The following is an 18,315-nucleotide window of genomic DNA, read 5'->3' as shown; positions in this document are numbered from 1 at the left end:
ATATTACACCAGTCCTACACCTATAAAGTCAACGTTCAAGTAGAACATCCAATAGAAACAATGACATCAAAAATAAAGACGCTGAGGGTGCGACTCGGGTGCTGATAGAGATGGCCATGTTGAAAACAGAATGAATCAGAAATGTCACCTTGAATATTTTTGTGTGTAAGGCCATGTTAAAACCACACTTAAACTTACTAATTTTGGGGAAAGAGAGTGGCCTGAATTCTCCCTTGTTCTACAGTCTCAAAGGGCTTCCAAAGTTAATTAATGCTATAAACAAAATGAAAGGGAAATATTGTCTGCATCACAGAACTGTTATCTCCAAGTACTTCTGGACACGATTTTCAAACAAGCATTATAATTGCAAAGTAAGCAAAATCCAGCTTTGCTGAGCCTGGTGTGGTGCTCATTACAATTGCTGTTATCCACTCATTAAGACTGGTCCTGAAATTAGGAAAAACCCACACAGTGACTATGCTTAAGTGCAATGGGACACGAAGCTCTGGGATAATACAGCAGTTCAGACCATAGCCTCTTGGGACTGTTGCATGGACACAAGTCCACTCAAACTCACATGGGCCTGTAAGTGACCGGTCTGGTTATATAACACCTCCAAGCCTGATCTTCCTCCCCTAAATGTGGCTCTAGTAATTATTATCAGGCTACAAGTGCTTAACGTGGTATGAACAGTCCATACAACTTGGCTGTTACTACTTCTTATCATGATAGTCACTATTCTACCCATAAGGCCAATCTAGTAACTATAGTAGTTAAAGGCAGAACAATAGCTTGACAGAGGGAAAAATGAGGAATCCTAGTACATCAGAGGAAATGATAAAAATTAGAAAGCACTGTCTATGTGCAGCCTCACTCCAAGGTATTGCACTAGCAAACTCCAAGACCTCGCAGGTTTTTTTTTCTTACAAATATAAGAAGAGTTCTAGAAGAGACCCATGCCAATCTCTTGTGTCAGCATCCTCCCTTTGAAGATACACTAATGAAACACCATGATTTCCATCTAGTTTTTGAACAATCAGTTTTTATACTGACCATTTATTTGTGTAAGAAAGGCAGAGTGTGGGGACAAAGTCATAGTTTTCAAAGTTAGGGTTTTTTGATCCTGCTAAGTGCATTCATTATCAAGCTAAGAAATGGAGACACCAGCAACTTTGTACAGCTGACTCAGTTATCCAACCAAGACTCAGGGGACATCATTGTCCCTCAAGAGTAAACTTTCAAAGTTGGAACGATTCTGTTAGGTTGTTCTATTGTGTTTCTCCTTCAGCGAAACTCAAGACACCATAGTATTACCTGATGTAAGACTTACCTGATGTCACCTATGAGGTTTCATACTGGATGATTCTGACTAGGGAAAGCAGGAAATGGAGGAAGAACAGACACACAATTACTAATAAGGAACAGCGGGGGTCAGGTGGACTGTGCATACTCTGGTGGAACCACACTTACTACCACATAAGCCGGAAGCTCAGCATATTCTCCAGGCACTGCGCAGAGTGAGGGTTTAGCTGGTTTTGGTGTGAGGTCTCTGGAGGTGATCATGCTTAGGCTGTAAGCATCTAGGGTGCGGAACCTGCAGTTGCTAGTTTTTACACAAACTGATTAATCATTTCTAAACTCTAGTCTTGGGACCAGAAAAAGTTTTGCCAAATCCAAGCCTGACCCATTTGGGGAAAAGCTTTGCCATAGGTCCTAGGCTTTGGTCCACACCAACATTCACTCACGATTTAGCTGTCCAGGGCTTCCTCCATTTTCTGAACTTGTCAGCAACAACATTATCTAATTTTAAATAAATCTGTTTGTATGATATCTATTCATTCAGCAGGTAGTAGAGTTTGATGTAGTTTCTCCCCAAAGGGCTTGTGCTGGAAGCATAGAACACCACATAAGGGTACTGAGAGGAAAGGAAAGGCTATGAGAAGAAACTAGATGGGAAGTGATTGGGTTTGGAGGGGCTAATGTATCTTAAAAAACTAGGTTAGGTTATGTTGCAAATGGACTTTGTCTGGTGGGAGTGAGTTGAGTCTTTGGGAAATAGATTTGTTCTTGTGAACTCTTATAAGCTTGTATGGTACCTTCTCTGCCTCGGTAGCATGTGACCTCTCTTACATACAGCTCTTCTGATATTCTGCCATGCTGAGAGAGCATGAGGCCCCTCAGCAGAAGCCAGGTGACTCTAGCACCCTGATTTTAGAGTCTGCAATACTGTGAGTGAAACAAACACTTTTCTGTATAAATCACCAGCTTTCTGTTGTCACAACAGAAAATAGACCAATCAGCCTATCTTCTAGTTTGGGCATTTACCATTAACCATTCCATGGAAGAAACTCCCAAATTTGGTTTGAAATCGCAAGAGTCTGTAATTAGATATAGATTATTTTAATGTCATTTTATGTTTTGAAACTGAAAATATTTGAACATTCCTAAACTAAATGTCACCCCAAAAATGATGGGACAGCTTTTCACTCTGCTTGATCTTGGCACAGCTCTCTTTGAAAAGCCCATTTGTGAGGAAAAGTCATTTTCTCCTCCAGGAGAATATTCTATTTGTTCTTGTTCCACCACCTTCTCCTGAGTAAACTTGTTCTTCCCCTTGAAACATGTTCAGCATTTGAAAAATGTCACTTCATGTCACTCTTGGTAAAATGATTTGGGCCTTGACAGTTTCTTGCTTGCAAGTGACAAATGGCCATTACTGGTGGTGAAATAGAGGAAAGTGGAAAACAGTTTGCTGAAACACATTTGGAGCGGCCCCACTGTGACAGACCACTGCAGACACGCCTTCTGGAAAACACCCTCCAAAAGGAAGCACTTACAGGGGCTCTGCTAAACCCAGCTAATCAGTCATCCTGCCTAAACCCAGCGAGAAGCACTGCAAAGGAGCTGGAAACCCAGTCTCCATGCTTCTCAGCAGGCAGCAAGGAACACCTAATAGGCTAATGGCCCATTCCTCCTGGTAAAGTAAGCATGCCACACAGTCAAAATTAGACACTCATGTTAGCCTGAAGAAAGCAGAGATAACTTTAGCTAGGACAGGATAAGACATGATTAACACAAATATTTCACACACACACACACACACACACAAAAGAGCTGATAAAATAAAATCTCTTCTCTAGACTCATTGTTTTTAATGTGAGAAGAATGAAGTCATTCGTCTATAAATTTTTTAAAGAAAGGATTTCAACCTTTGGATGAGCAACAGGATTGTGTAAATAACAAAATCATGTATTGTGCATTCAGGGTAGAAATACATTACTAAAATGTCTATCGTTTTTTACTTTTTCTTAGTTCTTTGTGAGGTTCACATCATGCACCCCAATCCTACTCATCTCCCCATTTCTTCCTACCCATCCTCCACCCTTGCAGAGAGAAGAATTCTTGCTGTGAAGCTATCATGATTCACAGGGAACCCCTTTGTTCACCCTTCTTTTCTTACAAATGTTCATTGCAATGACTCAGTGGTCTGGTACAAGGTCTCTGGCTTCTGCTACTCTATTAATACTGGATCCTCACTGGGACTTCTCTTGGACATCCTGCTGTTGCCCTGTGTTGTGGGGATCCTGTAGTTGAAGATAGTAGTTCATCAATGAGGTAGATGTTAGGGAAATTCAAATCCCTGGATCTGGGCCTGAGAAGTATCTGACTGGTCTGCTTACCAGCTCTCCTACTTTCAAGCCCTCAGAGCTGGCTCACCAGCAAACCCTACAAGCAGGGCCAGCTTGACCCGTCTGACAAGTTGAGGTGCAGGACCTGCTCTTTCAAGTGTTTGCAGCTTGTAAGAGTCATGGCTAGTGATCCTACCCTCATGATCCCAGGGCCAGCAATAGATGCAATAGATGCAGTAGATGCAATAGATGGTGAGAAATGGCCTCCACAGATGGCAAGGGGTGAGGGAAAGGAAGAGGGCATCTCTCCCTAATCCGCATCATTGCCCAGCAGACAAGAAGCAGGTCCAGCTCTCCTTCATTCACACCCTCAGGGCTGGCTCACCTACAGCCACACATTCTACTGTACTGTCCAGATGAGGGCAGGGACAGCTCTGTTGCTCTCATAAGCCCAGGGTCATGGGCAGCAGATGGCAAGGGGTAAGGTTGGAGGAGAACATTTCTTCCTTGCTCATACTGCCCCACTGCAGACTAGTTCGGGGACCAGATCTCCCATGCTCATACCCTGGAGGCTGGCTCATCTGCATCCCTGACATCAAAGTTAGCTCTACTGTGCTGCCCAGGTGAAGGGCAGGGACTGTTCTCCTGCTCTCATGATTCTGTAGGGCCAACTCTCCTTCCTGCCACCAGTGGTAAGGGCGAAAGGGGGGATCTGTCAGTTGCTGATTCCATCACACAGCAAAGAGGCAGGGCTGGCTCTGCCCTTCTCATAACCTTGGGGCTGGCTCAATCAGAACTCCTACATCCAGGGTCATTTCTACTGTGCTGCTCAGGTGAGGTGCAGGGCCTGCTCTACTGAGTGCCACACCATGTGAGCAACAGGGCTAACTTTTTGGCTTTTATGGGCTCAGGGCCAGCTCTTCAGCCTGACATAGGTGGCAAGAGGAGAATCTCTCCCTTGCCCATGTTACCACTCAACAGACAAGTGACAGGGCCAGATTGCCAATGATGCCAAGGTGAGGGGTGGGGCCAGTTCTGCACAGCTCTCAGACATCAACATGTCCCCAGGCTGCAGACCAGACCAGAGACAGACACCCACATACCTGGTCTTTGGTGATAACAAACAGACTTCTGATGCTGCAGGACCATGAACCCAGGCATGGCCCCCAGTGGCCCCACAGACCAAGACCCTACCATGGTTTCAGGTAGCATCACCAGCTCCTCACATCAGGCTGTTCCTCACTACCCTTGAGTCTCTAGTTTTGCCTCTCTTCATTGTGCTACATCCTTCTGTGTCCCTTTCTCTTCCATTTCAATACTGCTTACTTGCTCTTCTTAGTGATGCCGGGGTCATTGAGTATCTGGGGTCATCTCAAAAGAGGTCTCAGAAGTGACTATGCCCTGCTTGTGCATTATGGCACCAGGCAGAGGTCATCTGGGGCATGTGTCCTGCACAGCACCTAGCGGGTGGTCATAGCAGGGTATCTCCCAGTCTAGGTTTCATGGTGTCAGTCTGGTGGTCATTGCAGGCTTGCTCCTCACCCAGCCACCTAAATGGCTTCTAGAGAGGCTAGTCTATCTCAAGCTCACTCCTGCCCAGGGCCTATGGTTCCAGATGGCGTTCTTCTAGTGTTCAGCTTGCTCCCCATTCTGGGAGTCTATCCAGGCCTGCTTGACACCAGACTGGTGGTTATCTCAGGCTAACTCCCTATCTAGGCCCCCAGACACCAGACTAATGGTCATCTCAGGCTCACTCTCTTCAGAAAGTGTTAGGCTGCTAAATATTTAGATGTTCATAGGTCAGAACACTGAACATAGACATAGCCACTCTCCTCTCTGCCACCTGATGACACACACGGGACATAGCAACTACACCTGCAACTCATGTAGGGGCAGTTAATATGTCTATAATTTTTAAAGACATAAAATATCATTGCATATTTAGTAGCATTTGTCATGAATTTATGAAATACCCTTGGTTCACTAGGAGTTTTTGTGTAGGAAGGTTCTGTACATGCACACATATGTATATTCATATGTACTTTCTTTTTTATTGGCTATTTTATTTATTTACATTTCAAATGTTGTCCCCCTTCCCAGTCTCCTTTTTGCAAACCCCTCATCCTAATCCTTCTCCCTTTTGTCTCTACTCCCACTCCCACCTTACCACTCTAGCATCCCCCTACACTGGGGCATCAAGCCTCCACAGGACCCAGGGCCTCCCCTCCCATTGACACCAGATAAGGCAATTCTCTGCTACATATGTAGCTAGAGCCATGGACATGTCCGTGTATACTCTTTGGTTGGTGGTTTAGTCCCTGGGAGCTCTGGTCCCCTTAGTTGATATTGTTGTTCTTCCTATGAGGTTGCAATCCCCTTCAGCTCCTTTAATCCTTCCCTTAACTCTTCCATTGGGGTCCCAGGGCTCAGTCAGATGGTTATCTGTGAGTATCTGCATTTGTATTAGTCAGGAGCTAGCAGAGCTTCCCAGGGGACAGCTATCTATACCAGACTCCTGTCAGCAAGCACTTCTTGGAATCAGCAATAGTATCGGGTATGTACTTTCACCCTCGATCTAAACAGGATCCTCTGGGATGAGGGACTTCTGGATTAAAGTACATAACTAAAACCCTGGCACTTACCAACTGTATTTCTGAGACTCTGAACTTCGTTGGCCAAAGAGCTTCTTTGTGTCACAGGGTTCTTGCACAGGCCCATTACTCTAGGAAGCAACCCTGGCACCTGACAGTGTGTGATTCTCCTTGTTTAATGATAGGTCACAGGAAGTTAACTACACTTCAATGATCCCAGTATGGATTCATAAAGTTAACACAGCATACTCCTATGAAAAGACTCTACGAATGAGAATCACATTCTGTGATAAAATAGAAGACACAAATTTGTGTAACAAGGAGTGAATTAAATATTCCTGACCCAAACAAATATAAGATCTCTCCAGTTTCTTTACCAGGGCACTTAGTGCTATAAAATTTTCTCTTAGCACCACTTTTATTGTGTCCCATAAGTTTGTGTATGCTGTGTCAACATTTTTATTAAATTTCAGGAAGTCTTTCTCTATTTCTTCTCTGACCAAGTTATCATTGAGTAGAGAGTTGTTCAGTTTCCACTTGTATGTGGGCTTTCTGTTGTTTTTGTTTTGTTATTGAAGACCAGCATGAGGCCATGATGATCTAATAGGATACATGGAATTATTTCAATCTTCTTGTGTTGGTTGAGGGTTGTTTTGTGACCAATTATATGACCAATTTTGGAGAAGGTACAATGAGGTGCTGAGAAGGTGTATTCTTTGTTTTAGGGTGAAATGTTCTGTAGATATCTGTTAAATCCATTTGGTTCATAACCTATATTAGTTTCACTGTGTCTGTTTAGTTTCTGTTGCCATGACCTGTTCATTGGTGAGAGTGGGATGTTGAAGTCTCCCACTATTAATGTGTGGGGTTCAATGTATGTTTTGAGTTTTAGTAAACTTTCTTTTATGAATGTGAGTGCCCGTGCATTTGGGGTATAGATGTTCAAAATTGAGACTTTCTCTTGATGGATTTTCCTTTTGATGAATATAAAGTGACCTTCCTCATCACACTTGATAAACTTTTGGTTGAAAGTCTATTTTATTGAATATTAGGATGGCAACTCCAGCTTGTTTCCAGGGACCATTTGCTTAGAAGGCCTTTTTCCATCCTTTTACTCTGAGATAGTGTATTTCTTTGTTATTGAGGTGTGTTTCTTGTATGCTGCAAAATGTTGGATCTTGTTTGTATACCCAGTCTGTTAGCTTATGTCTTTTTATGGGTGAGTTGAGTCCATTAATATTGAGAGATGTTAAAGACAGATGACTGTTGGTTCCTGATATGTTTGCATTTGTAGGTGGCTTTATGTGCTTTTAGTTCTCTCCTTTAGGCTTTGCTGTGAGATGCTTAATATCTTGTCTTCTTTGGTGTAGTTACCTTTTTTATTTTGGGGTTTTCCTTCTAGGACCCTCTGTAGGGCTGGATTTGTAGATAGATACTGTTTAAATTTGGTTTTATCCTGGAATATTTTGTTTTCTTCATCTATGATGATTGAGAGTTTTGCTGGGTATAGTAGCCTGGGCTGGCATCTGTGTTCTCTTAGAGTCTGCCTGACTTCTGACCATGTTCTTCTGGCTTTCATAGTCTTTGTTGAGAAGTCTGGTCTTATTCTGATAGGTCTACCTTTGTATTTTACTTGGCCATTTTCCCTTGCAGCTTTTAATATTCTTTCTTTGTTCTCTGCACTTAGTGTTTTAATTATTATGTGATGAAAGTATTTTCTTTTTTGGTCTCATTTATTTGGTGTTCTATAGGCTTCTTGTACCTTTATGGTCATCTCTTTCTTTAGGTTAAGGAAGTTTTCTTCTATAATTTTGTTGAAGGCATTTTCAGGTCCTTCGATCTGGGAATCTTCATTCTCCTCTATTCCAATTATTTTCAGATTTGGTCTTTTCATCATGTCTTGAATTTCCTCGATGCTTTGTGTTAGGAGGTATTTTTGAGATTATATTTATATATTTACGAATATGTACACCACAATAAAAGCCAGAGGACATGAACTTGAGAATGCAAGGGGAGAGTGTGTTACATGGGAGAGGTTGAAGAACATTAAGGAGGAAATTATGCAATTATATTTTAATTTCAAAAATCAAAATAGTAGTTGATTTTCACAAGTGAAAAACCCCAGAATAAGCATAAGGAACCTCAAGATCATACAATAAAAGCTCAACAAGAAGTTTTTAAGTAACAAGGTACATGCAGATCTACTCCATGCTAGCTGCAGAGGGTTAGGAGTATTTTATGTTTTGAATTTTCTTTGACAGCTATATCAATCTCTTCTGCAGTATCTCCTACACCTGAGATTCTTTCTTCTATCTTTTGTATTCTATTGGTGATACTTATATCTGTAATTCCTGACCTCTTTCCTAGGTTTTCTATTTCTAGGTTTGCCTCCATTAAGGTTTTCTTTATTGTTTCTACTTCCACTTTTAGGTCTTGGACAGCTTTATTCAATTCCTTTACCTGTTTGATGTGTTCTCCTACATTTCTTTAAGAGATTTATTTGTCTCTTTAAGGGCTTCTACCTATTTACCTGTGTTTTCCTGTATTTCTTTATTTCAGTGAGTTATTTATATACTCCTTAAAGGACTCTATTATCTTCATGAGATAGGATTTTAGGTCAGCTTCACCTTAAGAAAGGAAACCCTGTAACTATTTAGTAAAGCCATAAACATTTTGAAACCATTCCACTCACTGTTTGATTTGGTGAATCCAAGGGCATACGTTCAGCAAGAAGCAGAAGCTCCCGCATGACTTGTGCCAGTTTTCCTTATAGATCCAGCTGATAAGCAGATGTGCCTCAGAGAGCAAACTGGCTTCATTATCATCCACATTGTAATCACTCTTTGTCATCATATTACCTATCTTTTTAAACAGAGTACTTTTCAAGCACATGTTCCCTAAGTACAACTATGAACCCCTAGCTTAGCTCCGGCCTATTAAGGGTATTTTGAATATATATCTAACCCTAGTCTTAAGACTTGACAATATGTTATAAACCATTGTACTCTGGCCACAATAAAGCTATTGTTGTATTAATCAGAGCACCTGTGATTACCTGCAAGAGGCCCTCAATTAAATCCAGCATATTGATGTTCTAAGAGGAAGAGATAGAAAGATCATAAGACCTCACACAAAAGTTCAACCACACTCTTCTCTTCTGTTTCTCTGAGTTGTATGTAATTGTGCCTTGTGCACATGATTGTTTGGGGAGTTTCTGGAATGCACAAGGGATGGAAAACTCACTGACAAATGTCGTTGTGGCTAAGGAGGAGTTATTATCTATGCTAGAGTGCTGGTTTTTATTAATGCAGTTGTTTGGGGTCACCCATATATCTCTAAGGAGCTCTTCACCATGTTCCAGTAAATGAGCACAATAAACTGATTTATGACATTAGACAAATGGAATCATTCATTTGTTGTGTCATTTGGTAGGATCTTGGATAAGTAGATGTTTGCTGATGTCACCAATGAAAAATTAACACAATATACATCCAACTCTTGAGTGAGCTTAACCTGTGGGTGCCAGATTGCATGAAGTAGGCCTGTCCAAGATAACTTCTTAAGCCTGACACTCCAAAAGGGAAGAAAAAGGCATGCAAGGAAACAACCCTAAAATCAGGTCAAGGGTCATACCATGCCTTTGACAATTGAAAGGAAATATGAAGGAATTATTTTGGACAGGTCAAGGGCAGGAGACATGGAAGACTTCTTAGAGGAAGTAGCACTGAGCCAAGACTTCAAGGAGAAGGATTTTCCTCAGGGCAATCATATGAATAAGTGTGTACAAATAAAAGCCAGATTCCCTCTCTCTCTCTCTCTCTCTCTCTCTCTCTCTCTCTCTCTCTCTCTCTCTGCGATATTTAGGGTAGGCTCAGTGCTGCATAGCTATGAGTTCAGTACTTGGGAGGCCAAGACAACAGGATCAAAGATTAAGTCTAGCCTGGGTCACACACACATACAACAACAGTATTTCTGTTTTTAGTCATAACAACTACAAAGGTTAAAAAATAACTCTTACAAATACCATCAAGGTTAATAATAAAAAATCATAAAATAGTTTTCACAGTGCTCGGCACAAAGTAAGTCTGTAATAAAGCTTAACTGTGGGCATTACTATTCTCAGTAGTTTTGTGTCCATTGGTCAAGACCACTTTTGAGCAGAGATAAAGCTATTTGTGTCCTGAAATTAATTTATAATGACATGTAATTTACTAAAATATATAGTTACAATTTTCTTTCATTTCTAGTTCAGAAGAGAAGCTGAAGCTCACAAAGCGATTCCTGTAATTAAAGGAAATCTGAAATTCAATTCACAAACAATCCGCATTGTGGCTGTTAAGCTGGATCCAGCTCTTGAGTCATATAACTTAGTGGGATTTTCAAACCATACTTTGCTTTCAAACACTCAGAATCTAGTAGTTCTTGGCAAGGACTGGGGGTTGAGTCATCACCCACAATGAGATTCCTGCATTAGTCACATGGGTCATCATTTATAAAAGAAATGAACAGAAGTACTCTGGAAGCCCAGGCATCTGATGGCAGGAGCCTTTGCTATGTTACACCAAATCATCAGCTTCTGTTTTAAAATAGTAATCTTCACTTCATAGCTAAGGATATACCAGGAATTCAGTGGAGACCTGCTGTGGTTAATAAGCTGAGTAGTTTTTGTAAATAACTATTTATAAGTAATCAGTGTTTATAAGTAACTCTTCTTAAGGACCTATATCATCTACCCAGATAGCTATTGTCTTAAGCTGGATTTCCTCAAAATCATGGAGCCTAACAATAATTTGGATCAAATGCTTTGCTTTCGTTGCCAAAAAGAAACAAAGAGGAAAACAATAAGTGAGATGATTAGAGAAACCTTGATTTGAATGAGCCACTGCCAGAAAGTGAGACTCAGTCATGGTGGAGACTGGGAAGAGTGTAGATTGAGCCCCAGTTCCATGGAGGGCACCTGAGCAGAATGAATTAACAGTTGTGTTTCGCCAGGGGAGGACTTTGAGAAAAGACATACTTGCCCAGCTCCTAAGGCAAGAACACCTTGAAGCTAAAGAAGGCCTTGTGATGATTACTAAATTCATAGCCAAAGCCCACACATCTTCTCAGATTATCAAGGAAAGAGAAAACACAAGCAACTAACCTTATCCTTACCAGCATCATGGAGGAAATATTTTCCTTCTACCCTAAATCATGTGGAAAGATTACTGACTACTATTTGCATTCTCCAGAGAGTATATACATATGGTATATTAAAAAATATTTACAGAAAAGTTTTACTAAAGAGGGAAAACCCACTCTGAATGTGGATGACCCTGTCTCAAGGTCTGAAGTTCAAGACTAAATAAAAGGGAATATGACCTTAGCGCCAGCCTTCTCTGTTTTCTGACATTATATAAAGTGACACACTATTTTCTACTCTTGCATCCATCCATTTCCAGTATCCCGTGAACTGTAAGCCAAAATCAAGCCTTTCTCCCTTTAGTTACTTCTGTCAGGTACTTGATTACAGGGATAAGAAAAGCAACTAATACACTACTAGAAGTACAAACAAAATTAAATGAATGTGTGAAAAGTCATGAACACAATAATACATTTATAATTAATTATAGGATAAATACTGCTATTGTATATTTTAAAAATGAAAGAGGGCACGCAAGACCAGAAAAAAATTAAAATAAAAATGATAATGTGTTTCAGTAGCACTTCTCTAGCTCCTTGAAACTTGAAAATTACCAGTTATATGCGTGGAGTTGGGGAGGTAATCTCGACTGTGAACTTGCTCTTCCCGTGGTTCGTTCTGGCATTGCACAGGGGCAAGGATCTAATGTCCATTAGAGAAAAGCTCTGTTCCCTTCATACCCTCCCTTCTTTGCGAACCAGTGCCCTCTACTGGCCACACTTAACCTTACAGCCTCATCAATGGCAAAGTCCCAGATTGAAGTCATTCAGGTTCTAGCTATGGGTGTCTTCAGTGTACATTGGGGGTAGGGGAAGCAAGTGAGCTGTTGCCACATGTAACTCCCCTGCAGGTAAGAGATTCACTAGGGTGTATCGGCCGTGAACCTACCTGTGTGTGTTTCAGAGGTTGACTCATCCACTATCCTCCTGTGATAGTCTCTGTTAGTAGGACCTATTTCCAGCTACTGGGTGGAGTTATGCCCTTGTTACCTGTGCTGAGCCTCCTGTAGACTGCTCCTTCAGCTTACCATTGCCAGCCCTCCCACGCCCCACAATGACCTCCGAGAATTCTCTCCTACCTTGAGACTGTGGCTGTTAACACTAAGGCTTCCTGATTCGTACTTGTTGTCTGTTCTCAGGTCTCCAGGGGAGCTCAATTTTTAATATAGTACTTACTATAATAGTTTGATATAATATTTATAAAATATTGCTTTTTTTGAGAATACCATGTATGTATTTTATGAATGTACTTACATATTTTATGTCAAATATTCTAATCATATTCACTTACAGTTATCATGATTCCCCCAATACTTTTTCTCCCAACTTCATATCCTCTGTGTTCTCTCTGAAGATGGTACCTGGCCACTATCCTGAGTGACATCGTGAAAAAATGGAATTTCTCTCTACTGCTGATCACCTCAAAGAATCACAGTCTCACTAATCCCACTTCTAGATTTGGAGCTTGGGAGGGCTCCGGGCATGTCCTGGCATAGCTGTGGAAAGGGGCCTCTACTTCACCTCCTTTCCTGCACGGTTGCACTGTGCCCAGCTTAGCTCACTCCCTTGTGGGGCATGGCCAGTCTGCCACTTGGCACTTTCAGGCTGTTTTCTTACTGCTTTTGTGAGTTCCCGAAGGTCTTCCTTTCTCTTTGAATACTCTGTTCTTCCTCATAGTGACTCTACACCAGGTCACCTGATGCTTCCATGCTTTCTAAGTTCCTATTTTATTCAGAAATACCTTGGAATGCTGCACATACATTTCAATAATGAAAATTAGTTAAACTGTAGAAAAAAATTTCCAAAAACGGCAGAAGCTCACTGGATGGCTACAGGAGGATGGGAGTGGCGAGGGACCAATGGAAGGAGGTATTCTCATTCTGAGATGCCTTTTAAATGTTAAAATAAAAAGAAAGCAGACAGAAATTCAGAACTAAAAGTCAAGAAGGGCCCATGTGCCAGGGTAGCATCCAAAGCTGAACCTAAGAGGAAAACACCCACAAAGAAAAGGAGGTCTGTACCTGTAGGTCATCACTGACAACTACGAGACTGATGAAAAGCTACCACTTTTCCACTTGAAATCCATGCTAAACCATTAGAATCTGATTTTAGAGTAAGTGCAGTGTGCATTAAAGTCCAACAAAAAGAATATGTTGCCAGTTATTCTTCCTACCCAGAGAACTTTTCCATATGAGTTAAATTACTATATTTTGTGTAAAGCTATGATATTATATCATAGACTGCTCTTATACACTTAAGGTTAGATTGTGAATATTTCAAAAGTAAACTCTATAGGAATAGCCTGCTATTTTCTGTTTACTTCCTTGTGTTATCAGGAATTTCCAGCATTTCTAATTTTTCACTATTTGGCAAAACAGTGCAATATTTTACACAAAAATATGTTAATCTATGAATTGCTGTTTTTAGAAAAAAAACACTGCCCTAAAAGTAGAACCATGAGGTTAACTGATGTGTCGCTTTTAATGGACTTGGAGATGATGGGATAACAGTCTCAAGGCCCATATCACTAATCTGTATTCTCCAAAGAACGCCTGGCTCATTGGCCCTATGTAAGCTTGAAAGATAAAAATGGTATTTCACTGCTTTTTCATTCTTTCATTTTAAAAAGTTAAACAGCCTCATTTTTCATTGACTTTAAAATTGCCCACCCTATAAATTATTTTATTTATTCAAATTCTTGCTCATATCCTTGGCCCATTTTCTAGCAGGTATGAATCTTTACTGATTTGTAAACGTCCCTTTTACTTTAAGTACAAAAATGTTCATTCCTGGTTTGGTTTCTTGAGTCCTTTACAAAAAAAAAAAAAAATCATCTTACAGCCTCTCCCCAACCCTAACCCTAACCCAAACTCTAATGCTAATCCTAACCGCAAACCCCAACCCCAAACCTAACCCTAAACCTAACCCAACCTCAACCCTAACCTTAACCCAAACTCTTAGTTGCATCTTACTGTGACTCAGACTCTAGGGTAGACACCAGGTTATTCACTCAATCCAATATTTGGGCTGAGTTTAGAACCTCTGATTCCATTCTGAAGAGACTGGACAGTCTGTGCCAGGGGTTACAGGACTGTGTTTTTCAGGTAATTCTTGATGCACCTGTACAGACATTTTCTAGGAGCTTTATTTAGGAAAGTAGAGTCATTGGAAGGAGTACCAACCGGCATACAGTGATTGGGTGTGTGTTGAGAATTTGCACATTTGGCAAGTTCCTCCAACAATATTTTATTCAATAAAGCTAGGAAACACTCTGCAGCAGATAGACGGTAGTAAAATTAGCTCTCAGGACTTCAAGATTATTAATATTGGATTCAGTCTCAGCTGCAGCAACACCTGTGACACTGCCAGCTGTGGGTTAAATTTGAGGACCTTCTGAGTTCTGAGACTGAAGCATACCACAAACGGTAAACGATCCAAGGAGCACTATGGTGATCTTTACCATTGCAAAGCAAACTGTGCAAACCCTGTCTCCAGAAACAGATGCTGACAAACGAACCAGGCCACACCAGAAAAATAAATAAATAAATAAATAATTTTAAATACAGTAAAACAAGATGTAGGGGTGGTTATGATGCTAAGGGCCTGTTCCCCAATTGGTTCTTGATCTGTCAGTAAAGAAGCCATGGGCAGAAGGGATAGATGGGACTTCCAGGTTCCTGGAGGCAAGCAGACAGACTTAAGGAAACAAGATCTGGGGGTAGGGTGGGAGGCGAAACTAGAGGAAGCATTTCCCTGCTGGACCTGGTGTAAATTATTACAGCCCGACTCTAAAACTAGGATGAAAAACATCAAAACCCTTCCAGGGACTGGAGAGATGGCTCAGCGATTAAGAGGACTCCATGTTTCAAGGTCTTTAGTGGAGCAGAATTTCTATCCTCTGGCATTCACATTTAGAGGCTCACAAATGCCTGCAATTCAGGCCCATAAGATCTGACTTGCCTTTCTGACTTACGGATTTCTGAGGCATTTGAAGACCACATGGTGAGTAAATACCAGATCTCCCTCTACACCTCTCTCTCTCTTCCCCTCTCTCCTTTCTCCTCTCTCCTCGCTCCTCTCTCCTCTCTCCTCACCCCTCTACACACAGACACTAAGAAAGAAGTCTTCAAATGTGTTTTTCTTATCCTCTTGTGTCCAGGATATTTTCTTTAGACACCATATAGTAAAAGAAATAAGACTAACCAAACCCTCTAAGAAGACAGATTAGCAAGCTCGCAGTCCATTGTGGTTTTGTATTGAGTATAAAGTAAGAGGAAATGAGATTATGTAGCACATGGGTTTCCAGAGGGCAAACCATGTGCATGGAGTCCAGCAGGCCAGAGGCACTTTGATCCCAAGTACTTAGTAATTTGTAGCAGCCTGGTTGCGGGTTTTGCCTAACTCATTCATTACATCAAATGACAGTGAACTCAGCACTCTTGATGTATTTATCTACCAACTTGCTCTAATCCAAATAACCCAGAGAGAAAACAGCAGCAGGAAACCTATCTATCATTCTGAACTAAACACTTGCTATCACATCATGAAAATGTGCCCTTTTTGCAATCTGTATACAAGATCAATGATAAAAAATCATGCCTCCAGAACAAACCTAATGAGACTGAGTATCAACTTTCAAAAACAACAGGGCATGCAATTTTATAGCAAACAATCTAAAAACTAGCCAATAACTAGCTTAATTTAAAACATGATCCCATTGTGACTATTTTAAGATTTGGGGGGACTAATACTGACTGATAAGCATACAGAGGAAGGCTTTGGGAGTTTTCATTACCATATTGCCTATCACTGCTTCTATGTTTAAAAAAATTTCTCCTTATTGCAAAGCAGTGTACAGTCAATTTGTACATATTGGATTTAATTTTCTATTAAGCAAATAAAAATGCTTAAATGCAATTTATAGATCTCCTTCTTCTCTCAAATGTTGTATGGCACTTTCATTTATAGTGCCATATGAATGACCTCATGCTGAAAACATTTCATTTTGTATTTCCAAAATGCAAGCAGAACTCATTAAGTGAAGAAAATGTTATCCATAATTTATATAGAAAAGAAAATACTCCAATCATAACCCAGTAGTTTTATAGAACCAATATGCTCCTGGTTCAGTCACCATGTGAGTGCGAAATGAGACCCAATTTTCTGTTTCATACTCAAACTATTATACTCAAATCCTCTCCGAACAACAATCAAGAGCTATTAATGCCCCCTCCCTCAAATGATCTTCAGCTTTTTGAGACTTTTTCAGGTTGCCTGTCACCTCTGCACTCAAGACTTCCCTGGTCTCTGACGTCCTGTGAACTGCCAGCTATCAGCAAGCTACATGGCATGAGTGTCCTCTGCCACTCACTACGGCTGAAATCAACCTGGGATCTTTGAGGGGACATGAGGCCAAAGTCTCTTTTGAACACGTTAAAATAATCAACAATTGTTATTATTCAAAGCTGTATATTCTATCTCAGTAACATAAGGGAAATGCTAATGAGCAATCTCAGGGTCTTTTTGTTCACAGGATGCAGCAAGGAGGTACATGCAGGGGCCACTTTCTTGCCTTGAAAGCCCATCTTTCAAGGTGAGAGCTGACAGGAGATTGAACAAGAGTCTGTGACCTGAGAACTCAGCATTGGAACACACAGAGGTGAATATGAACGTGAATCTTGATTAGGAGATTGTGGTTTGAAAAGTGAGCTATTTGCCTTGGTGAGCACACTGCTGGCACTGATAAATTGGTTGGTAGGAATGCCCTGAAGGAAGCAATCAGGTTATTTATTGGTGTGTGGTCTTATCTTTCTCACCCACACAAAGCTTTTACTGGGACAAATGACTCAATGGTGTGAGCAGAGCTGGATTAGGACAGAGCACACAGCTTGACACCAGGGTTTCAGAGGCCTCTAACAACCATGTAACAGGCCCAGTTCCTACCTGCCATGGCTGACTCACCTGGTATTCCCATCAAAACCATCAGAGCCCAGAGTCCTAGACTTAACTCAAACTTGCAATGAGAATCCAGTAAAAGTTGTGTGTGTGTGTGTGTGTGTGTGTGTGTGTGTGTGTGTGTGTGTGTGTGTGTTTGTGTGTTGGTGCTGGCACTAAGGCCTCATAATAAAATCACATGAAAGTGAGAATGTGAGAACATGATAGCTCCCAGGTATAGCTGAGGAGAAAGGTGAAAGGTTTTACTGTAGCCATGAGGGAGAGAACTGCCAGAGCCATTAGGAAGGGATCTGACACACACTAGTACATTTCACAGCCAATGGAACACATCTGTAGCTCCAGCATTTAGGAGTCTAAGACAGTAAGACCAAGAGTTCAAGGACAGCCTGAGCTGTAATAGCAAATTCCAAGTGAGATGAAACTATATGACAAGATTCTACCTCAAAAAAAATCAGGGGAAAAAATAAAAACAAGAAACAAATACCGTTACATTTTGCAGTACTACACTTTCTTGAAGCTACTGTTAAAATATTCTGTGCTCCTATGAGTATCTTCCCACTTAGCAATGACTTTCCTTTACTCCATCAAAGCACATGTTTACACTAGTTATAGGAGACAACAACAAATGGCCCTTGTTCTCTGCAATTAACTTTGCAACTCCAAGGACTGAACCCAGGGCTGTAGGATGCGTGTCTGAGTTCTATTTCCTATTCCCCTTTTCCTTTTTATTTTGAGACAAAGTCTCAGTAAGTTGACTAGACAACCTTGAACCCACTCTACAGCTCAAGAAGACTTTGAATTTGTCTATTCCAGCTTCAGCCTCCGGATTTGTCTGCAATTCAGAATCTTATTCTATATAGCACATTTTTTTAATTTTGTTCAATATTTTAAAGTTATCCACACTACACAAAACAATATATATATATAGTTAGTGCAGTGCCTATTAACATATTAATACA

General features: G+C 40.9%; 1 non-coding gene across 1 annotated transcript; it reads right to left on the bottom strand.

Moving 5' to 3' along the window:
* Nucleotides 1-5,394: 5,394 nt before the first annotated feature.
* Nucleotides 5,395-5,526, bottom strand: LOC117706407 (small nucleolar RNA SNORA17). The gene has a single exon (XR_004606515.1). It is a non-coding gene; the product is annotated as a small nucleolar RNA SNORA17 (small nucleolar RNA).
* Between the last annotated feature and the right edge of the window lie 12,789 nt (nucleotides 5,527-18,315).

This window comes from Arvicanthis niloticus, chromosome 3 (assembly GCF_011762505.2).
Source record: "Arvicanthis niloticus isolate mArvNil1 chromosome 3, mArvNil1.pat.X, whole genome shotgun sequence".
Lineage (NCBI taxonomy): Eukaryota > Metazoa > Chordata > Mammalia > Rodentia > Muridae > Arvicanthis > Arvicanthis niloticus.
The sequence above is the reverse complement of the archived record's forward strand: the minus strand, read 5'-3'. Positions and strand labels throughout refer to the sequence as shown.